This window comes from Onychostruthus taczanowskii, unplaced genomic scaffold (genome assembly GCF_017590055.1).
Source record: "Onychostruthus taczanowskii isolate IOZ18803 unplaced genomic scaffold, ASM1759005v1 scaffold15, whole genome shotgun sequence".
Taxonomy (NCBI): domain Eukaryota; kingdom Metazoa; phylum Chordata; class Aves; order Passeriformes; family Passeridae; genus Onychostruthus; species Onychostruthus taczanowskii.
This window is the reverse complement of record NW_024498685.1, coordinates 10,688,880-10,706,460: the sequence shown is the minus strand read 5'-3', so window position 1 is coordinate 10,706,460 and position 17,581 is coordinate 10,688,880. Positions and strand designations below refer to the sequence as shown.

General features: G+C 40.5%; 1 protein-coding gene across 5 annotated transcripts in view; it reads left to right on the top strand.

Annotated features, from left to right (window-relative positions):
- Positions 1–17,581, top strand: part of MICAL3 (microtubule associated monooxygenase, calponin and LIM domain containing 3) — a 136,387-nt gene that overhangs the window by 69,918 nt on the left and 48,888 nt on the right. The gene's annotated exons all lie outside the window — the stretch shown is intronic.

Sequence of the window (17,581 nt, the reverse complement as noted above, 5' to 3'; positions counted from 1 at the left end):
CTCGGCCTCGTGGGCAGAGTTAGGGTGGTGAGCCAGCGCCTGCACAGCACAGTCTCCTCCATTGGGCACCACGTAGCCCAGAACCCTCTGGACTCCTTTTTCATGTGTCAGCTGCTGGCGTTTGGGGTTCCCTTTCTCTATGTCCAGTCAGAAGTTCTCGGGCAGATCCTAGGGGAATTCTGTGGGCAGCCTGCTGACCAGTGAGAATTAATGTCACCCGACTTTGAGCTGTGTAACTCGTTTGGTTTTTGCGGTGCCTTGTGGATTTTGTGTGCTACGTGGAAATCTCAATATATTATTTTGCACTGTGGCTTTGGGGCCTAGATGTTCTCAGTTCTTTCAAGGACATTATTTGAAAGAATTCCAGGAAAACACAGATGCTCAGTTGAGGTTCTCCTCTGAGTCAGCCCTGATAAAGAGCCCTGTAATGTATGCAGCTCAATGTCAGTGAAATTAAAAGTTTTTTTGAAGCACTGGAATAGGTCACAAACTGGATTTCTGTGTTTTCCTGAATTCTAGGTGTGGTTTCTCGTTCTCCCAAGCTTCTCTTTAATAATCTGGTACTTGAATGGGAAAGATCCCATTATCTTTGGATTGTGTCTTCTTTGGAATTCTGGGTGTCTGACAGCTAATGGGATTGGATTCCTTAAACCCCTTGAATTTCGTGGTGCTGGCAGGTCATGGTGCTCTTCCCTCTGCCAGCATCTGTGCTGCTCCTGGCCATGGCTTTGGAAATGGGGTGGTGAATGTGTGTGTCTTACTGTGACATAGTTTTCCCTTTTAACTTGAAATTCTAATTCCTTCTAACACGAGAGAAGTGTCTGTGCTCCAAATGCTCGTTTGCCCAGCCCCCAAGTGCTCATTTTGTGATGTCAGAAAAAGGAAGAAATATTAATTTCTAGTATTTGTTCCACAAGACTATGAATAAGCTAAATCATCTGCTTTTAGAATGGGAACATATTTAGAGCAATACTTTGAGAAAAGAATGTTTGCATAGTGCCAGTTGAGAAGACCTTAACAACACAGGAGCAGATAAAAATCATGGTATTCTTTGACTTTATATTATTATACAAGTGTTTCTAAGATTGTAACTGAATGCAATCTGACAAATTTATCCTTAGTGTGTTGATTTTTGGAGTGTAGTTACTTTAAAGATTGCCTCTTTTGTGTGTGTCCAATTTCCATATGGCAAAAGTGAGAAAAGGGTAGGGAAGAATGATATTTGCAAAATGCTATGGACAGATATGTGAACTGCAGTATTTTTTGCATAACTGGATAGATTTAAAACTGCTTTCTCTGAAAGTGAAAAAACTTTTTTTTTTTTGTATCTTGGAACATATTCTTAAAGATGAATAGAAAAAATATTTATTAATACGCAGGGCAACTGATGTGAGCATAAGTTGTTTTGTGGAGTGAAGCTGTAGGTGGTGATAATGGGAAGGAGGAGATTTGAATTACATTTATCAATTAGTTTATCACAGCAACTGCTGGCAGAAAATCTCATTTGATTTAGTCCTTCCAACAAATCAAATCTAATTGCTTTTACAAAGGAACATTCAGCAAGTAGCACCTAAATGGTCCCTAAGTAGAGCAAATAATAGGGCATAGTTTATGATGAATCAGACAAACATCAGCTATAAATCAGATGTCTCCTTCTGTAGTGGTGGCACAATCCTGTAGCAGCCCTGTAGCACTTCCAGAGGAGTAGAGATGGAACAGACACCATTTTGTCTAATGGCAAAACTTGAAATCTAGGGCTCCTTCTGTTTCCTTTCTGCTTTTTAGAGCAGTGTATAACTGTAGCATAATGTTGAGAGCTTTTGGACCTTTTAAAGCTTTGCCCCTTGCAGTGCCCTAAGTGCATTAGGACATGCTCAGCTTAGCTGGGGCACCTTTCAGGCAGGGTGTCGTGGTACATTCTTGTGTGTGCATGGCAGAAGTGCATTCAGTGGTACAAGAGGTGAGCAGTGCCTCTGTTGTGCTAAAAAATACCATTAGTGGCTGAGTTTTGTTTTCTTCGTGCAGTATGATTTAAATAACTCTTGGAACTACTGACTTAACAATGGTTAAGAAGCAGGAGGGAGCAAAATGCAATGTACTTTAGAAACAATCCACAGTGGCATTAAAGGCAGGTCAGTTCTCTATTAGAGTAACAGTTGTGTCCTAGAGGCACCTACCATCTGCTCCCCTTCTTGCTGGGTAGCTAGGTCAGGAAACCTGTGGTGGGTTTTACAGTTATTTATGGTTTCAAAAAACAAAACTTTTTGAACTACCGAGCTTACCTGTACACTGGAAGTAACAGGATAGTATTTCTGAGTAATCAAAAGGAGTCTGTAAGATTACATCTCAGTGCAACACCTGAATTCAAACTAGTTGTGTATATTCCTTCTTGCAAGCTTCCACTGTAGCCTAGACAAATACCTTAAGCAAAAACCTGAGATGAAGACAGAGGTCTGTTTTCTAGCCTCCACTTCATCCATCAGGTCACTCAGCTAGTACAGGTCATACATCTGAAAGTGTTTTACTTCCTTTGGGGCAAGACCACCAAATGGAATTTGGCAATAGCAATTTCAGGCCCTGAGGTCTGAACTAGTGCTCAGTAGTGAGGTAGGTCTTGGTGTAGAGTGTTAGTTGCCTCTAAAAGGACTAAGTAGAAGCAGAAAAGCATGCAACATGCTCAGGTTTGATATTTGGTAGAGATGCAAATATAGCTTAGAAGGCAAAGGGAAGGTGTACAACAGTAACATCCTTTGTGGAATATATAAAAAGGCAGCCACTTAAAAATTTTATAACTGAGAGTTAAATTCCTCCCTAAGTTACCAAAAGTGCTTTTTTCAGGGAGCTTTATGGTAGCTCATGCAAGACCCGCTTTTTAGTAGTTGTCATGGAATCCCAAATGGATGTAAATTGCATGGATTTTCTCCCTACATTCACTGCCCCCTGTGCTATACCACCAAACCTTTTTTAGCCAGCTTAATGCTTAAAATATATTCAACCACAGAATAGCTTTCAGCAGGTTAGTCAGATGAGGTGAGATTGGTCACAACAAGCCCTTTCTTGTGCTGTCACTAACCTGTTTGGCATGGATTAACCTTGCTAAAGATGTCAGTCCCTGCCTGGGTGGCCACAGTGCTGGCTGGCATGGAGTGAGTTCTGTCTGTCCCTGGTAGAGTGATGCTTGCAGGGCACAGTCTGTGATCAGCAGGTTGAGGTTGGTTCAGCAGTCAGCTGGAATCCCCTTTTTGTGAGGGGTTTGCACAGGGCCTGCGTGGCTTCTGCCCTGCTTCTCCCAGGGGAGGTCATTTCCAAACTGGAACCCGTCAGTGTGGGAAGTGGCAACAAGCTTTGAGCAGTGGCTGCCATTCTCTCTGGGAAAGGGAAGCTGGGGACAGCTCTCACTGTGCTTTTGGTCCTGCTGAACTGTGGCATGCTTGTCGTAGATCCTGTAACTTTCTCTGTACCTTGTCTGCCTTTCTGCATTTGCCTTTATGCCAAAATGCTGCTATTGCCAAGAAAAGAAAAACAACTGAACAAAATACTTTTGCTTTTCAACTGTCTCTCCCTTTGATAATCTGTAACTGCTGTGTCTTGGAATTTTTTAAATATAATTTACAGTACTTTATATGGTTTTAATGTGCTTTTAATGCAAATGCTGTTCTTCTGTTTGTTCTAAAGGTCTGTAAGAATGTTTCCGAATTTTCAGCTCTTTCTTGACAGATGGACTTGGAACAGTCTTTACCCCTATCAGCTTTATGATATGCTCCTTGGGGTGATGTTAGCCAGCAATGTTTTGTTGTAAAATATTTCCCATTTCAGGCTCATGTTCTCACAACAATGCATTTCTGTCCCTATCAGCAATAGGAAGTTGATAAAGGAAAGACTGCCTAGGGAAACTCATACTTGTACAGCAATAAAAGGCAAGTCATGAGATCTTTTGCTTTAGTTACTTGACCTTTGAAAGATTAAGAAATCAAATATAAGCAATAGTATGAAAAACTAAAATGCAATACAAAGTAGTGGTACTAAGATTTGTGCTTTAATATCACATAAATACATGGTGTTGATGATAGTAAGTATGCAGTCTGAAAAGTTAAAATCCTCCTATGGATGTGCCTTAATGGTTTTCAGGAAGAAATATTCAGAGCAAAGCCCTTCACAGCACACCCTTAAACAAGTGCTGTTGTATATAGGAAGCAATATACATGAGGAAGTTCTTTTGCTGACCTGGAAAGAGTGGCTGTTTCCTCTAAATGGCATGTCATTTAAAGTAAATTATCTGAACCACGTTTGGAAAGGATTTTAAGTGTCTGTACAAGTACAAGTATTTTTGAATGCCTCCAATATTATTTGCACACTATTCAATTTTGTGTCTGACAAAACACAAATATATATTTCTGTTTAAGAGTAAGCAATAAGCTTCTTGTTCATAAACATTGCCTCTGTTGTTCAGAAGCTGCCTCTTCACCGTTCTGCATACATTGAACATGCCTTACTTGTGAAAATGATTTAACTCAAAGCAATACTGCTTTGTTTGCTGTGCAAACAAACATCTTGATGAAATCCTCTACTTGGACACCTCTTTTCATTACTATTCACCTTTGGGTTTTGTTCTTGTTTTAATTTGGTCTAGTTTAAACGTTAAATGATGGGAGATAACAGCAAACAAATTCTGTGACATGACATTCTGTTTGAGGTGCCTTCATTTTAAACCACTGAAGGTTTACAAATACATCCCACTCTTTTCCCTGCCAAAAATAAAAAAGAAAAAGGAAAACATTCATATTTCAGGATGCACCACCAAATTGGGATGAAAGCTATTTCCTCTACTAGCGTGCCTTGAATATTGTCTGTTGTGTCTGGAGGAGCCATGGTGGTGTGTGTAGCAGGACATGGCGCATGATTCTGGACCCTTTTTTGGGGTATCATGCAACTGTAGAGAGATCTGACAGAAGATTGACTTCTCTCTGAAACATTAACAATACAAACTTAAGAACCAGACCCTGTGTTTTTGGAAGCTGAGGAGAGTGTACAGGTTGCCTGATTAGGACCAGGGTTCAGTGCCCAGTGAATCATCTCTCAGTAACAAGCCAGGAATCTGTTAGGATAAGTGCTTGACTGTTCCCAGTCCATCATGTTCCTTTTCAGTGTTCTTATCAGGATTTGGGTGGCATTGGCATAAAGGAAAGGAGAACGCTGAAGGATCAGCAATTTGAAGCCCAGAAAATTTGGAAAGGAAAAGATGTGGTGGAAAGGTTATTTGTTCTTAAGAGTAGGAGATGCAGCTGACCTGATGGAGTTTCACTGAAAAATCCTGAAAAACATTTTGAGGACTGAGAAGGATATATACAAAACAACAGTGTGCTGAGTTTGTACTCATGGCTGGATCCTGCTAAGAACACTTTTTCTTGGGAGTTACTGGGCTCCCAACTCCTCCTCTCTCTCTGGCTTTCAGACCTGTAGACTTGTGCCACTGGAATATTTGTTGTTTGTATGTGTATATTCTGAAGGGTGATATGAATTTTTCTGGGCACTCTAAGAGCTTCATTGAATGTTTTTGTGTCTTAGAAAAAATAGTATTAAGTTTGTGTGAAAAAGTTGGATTTTTTTTTTTAAATTGCAGAATTAAAATGTCTGATTTTTTGAAAAGTGGAATCTGAATAATACTATTTTGAGGTTGCTTCCCTCAGAGAAAAGGAGGGGACTGTGCATAAAATAAGTTCAGTGACAGATAATGTTCAAGTGAGATTATTTAGTGCTCAGAAAGTCTTCATGTCTCCGCTGTATAGTCCCTTTGAAGACTTTGATTTATGCAGTTGTTTTTAATCTGTTTTTGTTTTGGGTGTGTGTGTCTCTGAATTATGTAACACGTGGTTTCTCTGTTGCTGTGAAATGGAGATATTTTTTTGTTCAACTGTGTGAAATGTTCAAGGGAATAAATTCCAAACAAACTTCAGGTTTCTGAGTTTTTCTTCGTCCTCCCCCTTGTCCCTCCACTGGTTCCAGGTGAGGGATGCTGCAGGGGATACAGAATTGGGGGACAGTGGAATTAATTGATCTAGCAAGCTCAAATACATCTAGCATTTGGGGAGCTCTGTGGCATGTGCCATCTGTCCCTGCCAAGTACTACTTTTCAGGATCTTTCTGTATTGTGGTGTTTATTCTGAATTTTGCTGTTACATTGTGGTTTGCTTGGAGTGCAGGGCACACATTGCACAGACAGCACGACCTGCTGAGCCTTGGCAAAGCTGACTTTGGATAGATGTGCTCTCAGCATTGTGGCTTCACAGAGTTTGGTGTCTTGAGGAGGTTGTTTTGCGTGGCTTGCTGCAGGCCAGAGGTCTTTGTGATGCTCTGTGAACAAGGCAGTGACACCCATGGGGGAGCAGGGACCCTTGGTGTGGCAGGTAAGAGTCTTGGCAGGCTTTGGTTCCTCTGCTTGGTGTAGATCTGCTGTGGTGGTGGGATGATTTGGTGTGATGAAAAGACAGAAAATGAGTCAATGCTAAGCTTTGTAGCCAAATCCTGCATCTCATGTTCTAGCTGGACTGTTGTCTTTCCTGAGGAGAGCTGCACACAAGGAGGTGACCTGCCTTCCTTAAGAGCCTCTTCTGTGATGTTCTCACCATGACAAACAGACCTGGATCATAGTTCTGAGCTGCATTTTCCTGGTCTCAAAATCACAGTGAGTTAGTCTACATTAGGGACTTGTTCTGTATTTTTTTCTCACATGCTTCTCCTGCTTCCTACTCCACCATCTGCAGCTAAAAGCTTGTTATAGCAGATGATTTTTAAAGTTCAATTGTGAATGATATTTGGCCAGAGTAGATTACATTTAAATGGTAGGGTCACAGAACTACAACTGCAAACCAGTTCTGGTCTATGTAAAATTTCCTTCTTTGGAGGGAGGTAATTGCTTTATGCATTTGAAATTGCCTGTAGATCTTCATTACTGTGTTAGGCAGTGCCAGTTTGAGGTTGAGATGGGCCTTCAGTTCTGAGGAGAAGCCATGAGCATTCAGGGTGAAACTTCACATGCTGGTGCATGAGCTAGAAATGTCATTTTGATGTACCACTCCAACAGCCTCCACTGTTCTGTATCAGGAGAGTTGTTAACTCTGCAGCTACATATATCCTCTCCAGAAATCAAATGTTTGCTTCATGAATTAAGAAAAAGAAAAAAAAAAAGGATGAAAGAAGGTGCATTCTAGAGATTGCCCCCATCAGAGTAGAAATCTTCAGCAAGACTTCTTGCTGTACCAATATAGGAAGCCACATTTTCAGCTAAAACTTGGAGTAAACAAATGTAGCAGTGGTAGGAGAGACTAACTCTCACCTCAATTCTCTTTTAAGTCTGCACAGTCTCACCTCACACTTTCTGCTTCTGTGCCTGTGGTTCTTCTCTTGTGTCATGGCTTCTGTAACAGGGATGAAAAGGTGTAAGAAGGTACTTCTAAAATAATGAGTAAATAAAAATTTCTACAAATTAAAATAAGGGACTTATTTTACCACCTGCTTGTGATCAGCAGTGTAATTTATTAAGATATGTAGTTGGTGATGTATCTTAAAATGCAAGAAATAAGGGGAGAAAACCAAACTAAAAAAAACCAACCAAACAAAAACAAATAAAGACGCCCAAAACAAAACAGCACCCAAACCAAAAATAACAGAACAAAAAGCCAGAAAACCAAAACAAATAGTAATAATCTCAAGAGAAGGAGCAGATAATCCAGAGTCAACATCAAAGCTATTCTCCTGCTTTTTGATGTGTATTTATGAAGGAAGGTGAATTAGCTGAGCTGATCCTTACAATGTAGAGTTTAGCTTGAGCTTTCTGAACAAAGCTGGGCAGATGCTCTTTAAGGATGAGATGGCACTTCTGTGCCCTGTTTAGTTGCTTACATCTGCTCTCAAAAATGTATGTTTAGTCTGACATTTCTCATGTTTGCTGTCATCCCAGAAGGCTGTGTTTGCTTTTTTAGGAAAATTTCATAATCCTCCTTTCTGCTGTTATAGACGTTTATCTGATGGCTTGAGGGTAGAAGTGTTTAAAAATAGGATTTTTTTTACCCAAGAGATGTTTTGAATACTTCCAGGCTGATGTGAAAACACATCAGAACTGATGTGTAAACTATTTTTAATCAGTAGTAAGTCTTTTGGAAGCTTGCTTCCTGCAACTGTGCCAGATTTTTAATATAACTATCTACATATATAATTACAAGAATTTTCCTAGTTTTAGGAAAAATTTCCACTAAGGTGTAAATCTCTGGATTGCTTGGAATATTCAACTGCCTTGTAATATTTACACAAGAGTATGTGGCATAAGTGTAGATAATAGAAAAGTGTGCAAGAGAATGAGGGAGCAGATGTTGATCCTTTTTGGAGTATGAGGATCTTTTACTTGTGACAAGTATTCCCCACTGTGTTTTCCTGTAACTGCCAGCCTAAGATTTCAGCCTGTTCCATTTGCAGCACCTGATAATCTTGACACAAATGGTAGAAATTAGGTAAAGACATGCTTAGTATCTCAATGGATTCTGAGACTCAGTGATTATGGAAATCTCCAGGACATTGCCTCAGAAGAGATATAGTGGTTATTAGCTCAGTAAAGAGAAAGAAGATAGCAGTTCACAGGTGGTGTTTTGGATCTGATCACAAATTGAACAGGAGCCTGAAAACATTGCATTCCACACTTTTATTATGCATGATAAAATTTCAGGTTTCTGATTGGTTGTTCTTTAATGCCCCTTGTCCCTTGTGGAACTAGAAGTACCAATTTCTATGAAAAATAAGCAAATTTTTTTTACTGAAAGATTCATAGAATGAATCACAGAATGGTTTTGATTGGAAGGGACCATAAAGATTGTTCAGTTTCAACCCCTTGCTCTTGACAGGGACACTTTCCACTAGACCAAGTGGTTCAAAGTCCTGTCCAGCCTGACCTTGAACACCTCCAGGGATGGGGCATCCACATCTTTGGGCAATCTGTTCCAGTGCTCCCTCATAGTAAAGAACTTCCTGATATCCAACCTAAACCAACCCTCTTTCAGTTTAAAGCCATTCTCCATTGTCTTACTGCTCCATGCCCTTGTAAAAATCCATCCTCAGCACTCTTGCTGGCCCCCTTAGGTACTGACTGAGGCCTCCAGAGAGACTTCTCCATGCTGAACAACCTCAACTCTCTCTGCCTTTCCTCACAGGAGAAATGTTTCACCCGTCTCATCATCTTTGTGGTGTCTCTGGGCTTGCTCCAGCACATCCAGCTCCTCCTTACATTGGGACCCCCAGGGCTGAGGCAGCACTCAGGTGGGGTCTCACCAGAGCAGAGGGGCAGAATCCCTTCGCTTGCCCTGCACCAGCAGTACTTGGGATGCAGCTCAGGACATGTTTGGCTTTTTGGGGTGTGAGTTCACGTTGACAGGTTGTGTTGAGCTTCTTGAGTCCTTCTCCAAAACTTCTCCTGCATTGGGCACTTCTTCATCCTCCTGGTCCCTGCCTTTGCCTTCTGTGATTTGAGCTGTGTGCCTGGAGTACATGCCAGTGAAGACTCCTACTTTTAGGTGGAAATGGCCTTGGTTTGGCTTGGTGTGGTTTGCACCTGTCTGATCTTCACAGTGAAATGGGAGATTGCAGAGGGATTGCAGATTGTACTCGATGAATAAATTATACCAAGTGTTGTGTCGTAGATAAGATAGCAGAGGCTTTCTTTGTAACAAAATAAAGGGGTCACTGTGTGGATCATAACTGGACAATCAGTCTTAAATATTAATTTCTAAGTTACTTGACAAAAATAAAGAGAATGCTTCACTCAAAAAGTGGAAACCTGATTAACCAAGGTCATGATAGTTGTAAAATCTAGTGTGGCCTTTTCTTTTTGTTTCCTTTTTCTCCCTGCCAGTCCCTGGATGTGCCTCATCAAGAACCCAGGTGGTTCTTTGAGGTACCGAACCTTGAATAGCTTCCAGAACAAAATTTTTGCCTGCAAAGTAATGTTATTTTATTCTCTTCAGCCTTCCCACACTCAGCTTCTTTCAGAGAATGGAAATGAGGCCAGACAACATATGATAGAGCTGATCTAAATATCAGGGAGAGCTCTGACATCCTAGATGATACCAGCAAAATGGAGAATGATTGGTAATAGGTTACTGACTTTGCAATGTTCCTGAGTGATTAACAGGCTAAAAATCCCTACATAACTTATATTGTATCTCTGGAAACCTGTTTGGGCAGCAGTAAAAGTGAGTTCTGTACAAACATAAAGATTTTCCTGCCAGAAGAGATGTAATAAGGAATATTGAGCTTAACAGTGTTCCCTGGGGCTTGGATTAGGTGACCTAATACCTCCTTTCCCCTGATTCTCTTCTCCACCCACCAGTGACAACACTGGCCACTTTCCAGGAGTCAAAAATAGCCATACTCCTGGATGATTCTGTACCTCTGCTGTGAGGAAGGCAACTTTTCTGTATTGTTAAACCACATACTGAACTCCTAACCTTCATTATATAATGCTGCTACTTCATGCATATGGGGAGCACTATTCCTCAAACATAACTTACACTGTGAGTTAGATGAATTTCTATTTGTTTCCAAGACATAAGTATAAATTACAGATGACCTTGATCTTAAACTGGCTAATTATATTCACCTCTGGTTGCTTCCACTAAAACCAGAGAAAGGTCAGATCAATGCAATTGCCAGCTGGTTCCAAGCTCAGCCCTATTGATGCAGTAAGCAACTCTTTTGTCAGTGTCTGTTTTGGGAATTCCAGAAGTCTGTTTTAATTAAAATAATTGGGGGAGGAGTGGGGCAGAACATTGCAACACTCATAAGACAAATGTGTGAGTTTTAAATTTCATTCAATAGTCCTATTAATTTTCACCATTATGAAGAGAATGAGCTTCCACATTTACAGACAATATCTGAGAATGGAGAACTTAATTCTAGCTGGACGTTGTGGAATGTGTGGAGGAGGATTTACACCTTCATATGTTTGTTTCTGGGCTGTCTATTTCAGAATCCCTTGAGTATTTTAGCTGTTAGCTGTTCCTATGCACAGTATAATGGTGAGGGGGGGGCTTTCTGCTCTTCATTGCTTAGGGGACCAGTAGATATCAACATCTCACTGATTTTTACTTCATGTGCTGCTGAATTAATGCTGTAAAATGTCTTGGCCAGCACTAAAGTGGTTCTTTGATAACTCTGCTGGGTACTTCTGCACCAAACTGTTTTCTTTATTAAACACCTTTCTGTCTGTACAGCTTTATCTCCCCATTTCTCCGTTTAGTTCCCCAATTTGCTGGGGAGAATTTCTAGTCTGATGGTGTGAGGATGGAGCCTGACATGGTAGCAGTGGTCTTGACAATGTTGGTTGCTTGTCAATATAAGGACAGTTGTATTGATTAGGTCCAGCATAAGCCAGTTTGCATTTACAATTCCCAAGAGCTTTGACTCAGCAGAACACATCTTATAGAAAGCTTAGTAGCTATTTATTGTCAGGATTGGTACATGTGCATTACAGAACAATTTCAGGAGGGCTGTCTTCAGGTTTGAGCACATTTTGAATGCTGTGCATGGATACTGGCTATCTTGCTTATGAGTAGACTTTGCTTTTCTTGTCCTGCTGTCCTCTTTGAGTTCAGGCCTTTTATATGTAGCAGAATGTGTTATGGATCAAATGGGAAACATCAGAAAACTCAAGATGTAATGGCTTCACAGTACAGCTGAGTAATTCAGGCTTCCTGAGGGCTTGGGAACACCCTACCACAGTAAGAGAGAAAGTTGAGGCATTGTATCCAAGTAACATTGACCTTTGATGACTGCTTGTGATGGTTTAACCCCAGCTGGCAGCTAAGTACCACACAGCTGTGGGGAGCAGAATCAGAAAGTAAAACTCATGGGTTGAGATCAGAGTAGTTCGATAATTGAAAAAAAGTAAAATATTAATAATAATTTTTAAAAATGTAATGAAAATGAAAGGAATTACCCCAGAGAACAACTGATGCACAATGCAGTTTGCTCACCACCCACTGACTGACTCCCAGCTCATCCCTGAGCAGCTCTCAGTCCCTCCTGGCCATCTCCCCCCAGTTTATGTTCTGGCCCTGACGTTCTATGGATGGAATATCCCTTTGGCCATTTGGGGTCAGCTGCCCTGGCCACACTCCCTCCCAGCCTTTTGTGCACCTGCCAGAGCATGAGATGCTGCAAAGTCTTTGACTCGGGATGAGCACTGCTTAGCAACAGCCAAAACATCAGCGTGTCACCAGTGTTACATCACACCAACCCAAAACATGGTACAGCTGCTCAGAAGGAAATTAACTCTATCCCAGCCCAAACCAAGATACTATGAAAGTATTTGGATTCAAATAAATTTGTTCTTGTGTCTGTTTGAGGAGGTGTTGTGTTGCCCCTTTTGCCTTTGAGGATGTGCTTGTCCAAATTCAGGGCCTCCTACCAGGAAATGTGCAGTTCTGCAGCTCCTGATGTGAGGCTGTGCAAACAAGCACTGACTGTTGGGCTCTTGCCAGGGGTTTCCTGGAGAAATTTCCTAAAAGAGAAGATAAATGTAAAAGGGCAGATGAATCCAGGCTTAAAACTTTGAACTTCTTACTAACCCTTAAAAAATCCTGTTTGACACCCTTCTGCAGTCAGTTCAGAATTGCCATGGACGTGGTTTATGTATCTGTTGCTTTGCAGTACAAAAATTTTTAACAGTGTCTAGATAATAATTTTTGAGAAGATTGAGGAAAGGGTTTCAGAAGAAGTCAGTTGCACTTATTTAAATGGAATGTCTTGATTGACTTATTGGTTGAATGTGTGCAGCATCTAACAATAAGCCTCAATACCAAGATTTCCTTTCTTATTTTGCACACAGTGCTGGGCACTTCCTTACATCAAAGTAAGTTTTTTCATGACTTGAAGTGAAGTTGAGAGTGAAGTGCTTGGTGTTGTGCATTTTGGATCCTGTTTTTGGCACTGCCACCAGACTGTTGTGAGATTGCCTTGCTGGTATTTAATCTCTGTGTCTGGACTTGTGCAGTGCCTCTACAGTACTTACCTACTTCCAAAATAGGTTTGTTTTAGTGTGCTAGTACTTGTAAAGCCTTTTGAGGCCCTTGGATGAGAAGTGGAGTTGGAATACAAACAGGCAGTTAGTGGAACTGAAGTAGGTGTGGGTGAAACTTCTAGGAAAAATCCTGAAACTCAATGTGACATGAACACAGATGAAAAAAAGAGAAGCTAAGAATACTGCTGGATCTTGTTTGCTGCCTTCTCTATACCTCAGTGATAATGCTTGCTGAATTGATAGCACACTTCAGAAACCTTACCCCAAAAGGTATTTCTTAGAAACTAATTGCAAGGGAATATGAGGACTTCCAGCATTTCAAACTCAGAGCTCACTGCATCACTTTTAAACTCCCCTGGAAAAGTTCCCATCTTCCTTTTCAGTACTTGGTCACAGGCAATATGCTGCTGTTTCTGTAGGCTTTACCTGACACAGTTGTCAAACAATTGTGTGGAGGTAAAAGTAATTGAAGTGTTTGGAAAAGACAAGTGGAAACAAACAGGTACAGTGTTTCACATTACCACAAACCACAAGCTTTGGGAAATCCATAATGAAGATTTTCCTGAGAGTGTATTAATTCCTTCCCCCTTTTGCATGTGTTTCAAAGTAGACTCCTTTATTTGAATTTCCATAATTCCCCGAGGCCACAGCTAAGTCTGTGCAAAATGCTGGGCAAGAGATGACATGCACCTTGGTCAGATATTAAGATAGCAAGCTAAGAAAAGCAAGTCTAGAGGTACTGCATGATAATTGAAAAACAGCTTCTAGTAAAATAGCCAGGTATTTTTATTTCCCCTTTGGGAAGAATTCATGGTTCTCAGTTTCCCAGCTCTCTCCTGCATCTTCAGCATGGAAGTGTTGTGTCAAGGAGTAACCTTGGCAGGATTTCATTGAGCCCATGGAAATAACATGTAGATTTTACAGAACAAGGTAATACTGGAGGGGAGTTGAGATGGGATCCTCTCTCAAAAGGAGCTTCTCAAGCCTTCCAGGAATTGCCAGAGTTGCTGGAATAGGACACACTCATGCAGGCAAGGAGAGGTTCTGTTAGGAATGTTATCTCTGATCAGACACTTATCATTTCAGGAGGCAAGCTCTGTCAAAGCTGAGATAAATTAAGGGCTCTGGCAGCTTTCATGCACCAGTTAAGCATCCTGTCCTGTTAAGAAAAACAGCTCCCTTCAGATGATCTATGTAATGTTCATGGCCCACTGACTCTTCCAAAGTGAAGAGTCAGGTTTTAAAATGTGTCCTATTTTGGATGTTGTTTGTGGATTTTTAGCTGATCAGTTGATTGTTCAGGGAGCTACACTTGGCTTTGAGGTAGCTCCCCTCTCTGGGTAGCAACACAGCTTTTCTTCCTGGCTAATGCAGCCATGGCAGCCTTTTTTCTCACTTGTGAATGGTATTTATATTTTTATTGTAGTATTTTTATGCTTTTTTTTTATTGTAGCACCAAATTGGTTGCTGTGAACTTTCGAGTATAAAATAGGGAAATTGTCCATCATCTGGACACTTCAGTGATGCCTGTATCTCACACTTACTTTCATCCCTTGTATAAGTTTAGGAAGGGCAGTGCTTTTCCTTCTCATAGGTGATGGCTTCATGGTGCATGGCTATCAGTAGCATTTCTCTTTTTTCATATTTGTCAATAAGTTGGACAGTGGCTTTGCAGACAGCCAGATTGGCTAAATGCATGGCATCATTTAAAAACAGCCATCTTTTAGAAACAAAACTAATATGTGAAGTGAACTAAATCATTTGTGTAGTGCAAATTCCTAGAAACCCCATGCTTATAGTGATAGTGGAGTTTCTGTATCATATGCTCTGATGCAGAGATGTTTTCTTGGCAGAGTGGAGAGATGTGACCACTTTTGCATCTCGAGTATATGGATGTATAAATTAATAAGAGAAAGTGCTGGGAATGCCCTTTCTACTTAGAGATTTTGAGGCAGGGAGTGCTTGTCAAGCTCACAGGACATCTTGGCTTGACCACATCTTTTTGCATTAAAGTTCAGGTTGATTTTCTATCTTTTAAGGTTTTTTACCACAGTTGCATTGAGTCACTCCCACTTACAGTTTGTGCTGTGACAGGATTTGTTTGATTCTCTGTGTCCCAGTTACACTGGGTCTTTGTGATGAGAAGGGCAGTGATGCTTTTGTGTTTTGAAAAACTTACCTGAAGGACCAGATATGTTCATGAAATGCACTTAAACAGATGTCAGCTTGATTTTCAGTCCTTCTCTACCTTGCAGTGATTGCTGCCAGTCTTTCTCCCCACACTAGATATTGGAGTATTGAAACAGCCTTTTTTTAAAGAACTCTACTCCATTTAATTTAATTATGTGGCAATTGTTTGTTTATTTGGGTTTGGTTGTTTTAGTTTTTTGTTTGGGTTTTTTTCCTTTGAAAAGGCTGACAAAAAGCCCCTAAGACGGTTAGAAAACAAAAGGAGTGAAGTAGTATCAGACAGATAAAAGTTCTTGTTCTTTGGTTTTCAGAATTTTTTTTTTTGTGAACTTTGCAGCTGTGTCAGGGTTTGCATCAGAAGAGAGTAAGTTAAAAACAGCTTGTGGAAAGACATTCCTGTTAAAGTACTGAGCCTTACTGATGACTCCATGTGTATAAAAAATTCTGAGTAGTACAAAACCTTTTTTTTAAAATCATTATTTTAATATATTCCTTGTTTGTTTTCCCTGACCTTGGTGTTACTATGTTACCAAGAGTCCTGTTTTTTCTACTGTCAGCCAAAGTGGCAGAGCAAAATTCGAGGTCAGTTCCCCTGTTACTGTGAACTCAGGGTTGGGTAATGTAACATGGATTGCAAAAATAGATTTGGCCAAGTTGGTATCACCAGAGGGAGAGAGAATGAAAAAGAGTGAATCCCAGTGAAAAGGGCAGTTCAGTTCCACTAAACTGCAAACCAAAGCACAACAGAAGGCTTAGCAGCAGGAAATGGTGGAGACCACAGTATCCCTGGAAATGCAAGGCAGTGTTGCCACCTGGCCAAGCTCATTTGTTTGTACCATGAAGAATCTCTGGGGTTCCAGCTAAAGGCATGGCAGCCACTTGCCCACATCATGGAGGGGTTAAATCATACTGAGCAAGAGAGAAAAACACTTCTGGCAGTTGTCTTCAAGATTTTATCTCTGAGGAGGGGGATTGGAAATAGATGCCAGTAATTATGTAAAGATCTGTGTAATTTTGTGTGAAATATGAAGGTGGTACTGAGTGAGTAATTGTACTGAAAAAAAACCAAACTTGTTAGGAATAAAGTGAGAAACTACTAAGGACAAAGAAAGGAAACAAAACTGTCTTGGAGGTTAAAATGTGTGAGGATAAAGTAAATGTTGCCAAAGCTCATGCTGGGTTAGACTTTGCAAAGGAGAGCAAAGCAAAGAGCTCTGTTTTGTAAGCATTTAAGTAAAAACAAGGTAAGGGAAAATAGAAGTGTGTTCATAGTGAAGATGGAGCTGACATAAAATGCAATTTTATCTGTAGTAAATCCAGACAGACATGGGACCAAAGAGTCAGTGTGCAGCAGGATTGGGAAATGAAGACTAATACAATGAAGCAAATAGTCTTTGTCTCAGAAGAGTGGGAGAAGTGTAAAATAAAATTGTGAGCTTTGTGGTAACAATTTGTGGTTAAATCAAGCTGTCCTGATGTACTTTGACTGTCTCATTCAGGAAATACTATGGACCACTGGGTAACAGAAGCATGTCCTGCAGATAAACTAAAAAGAAAACAAAACAAATATATAACTTTAAAAAGTGATCTGAACAAGTACATATCAGTTAAACAGTAGGTGTAACACCTTTTTAAGGAATAACTAAAACCTGCTAGTTCTGCAAGGGAAGTCCTTTGACCTCATGCAGGTAAGTGCTATAAAATGTGGCATGGGTTCACCAGGGACTGTGCTGGACTGGCTTGACAGCTTTTATTGACAGCTGCTACCTCCATGAGGGAAATTGTAGTGTATTTGAACAGTCAGGACTTCAGTAAAGCACAGGAATGCTGACACATGGAAATAATTATTGGAACTGGATAAAGTGGGGGAGTAGTTCTTGAAGTGTGAGTAGCTAAGATGTTGGCCTAAATTAGAGATGAGAGGTTTTATTAAAGGAGGAAATAAAGGGGTTGGATGTCACCTACAGACTGTGCAGGTCTGGGGTCTGATCTTTATAATATTGTCACTAAGGTTACCAACCCCCAAAAAAAAAACCCCAAGGAAAAAAATCTGCTAATGAAATTCAGGGCTGAATCAACATTTCAAACCCTCATCAGTGCAGAGGAGGACAGGCACATCATTCACTAAGAAGTGCAAAATGTTTCCAACTGTAAGATTAAACTTAGCAATGTAATAGTGGAAAGTACCAGGTCACGCACTAAGAAGATGTTGAGAATTTTGGCTACCAACAAAGTGCTTATCAGTTGAAAGCAAAGAAGGAGAAAGATCTAAAGATCATAAAAGCCACCAGTATTATGTGACATGTAAATAGGCAGGTGTGTTCTCAG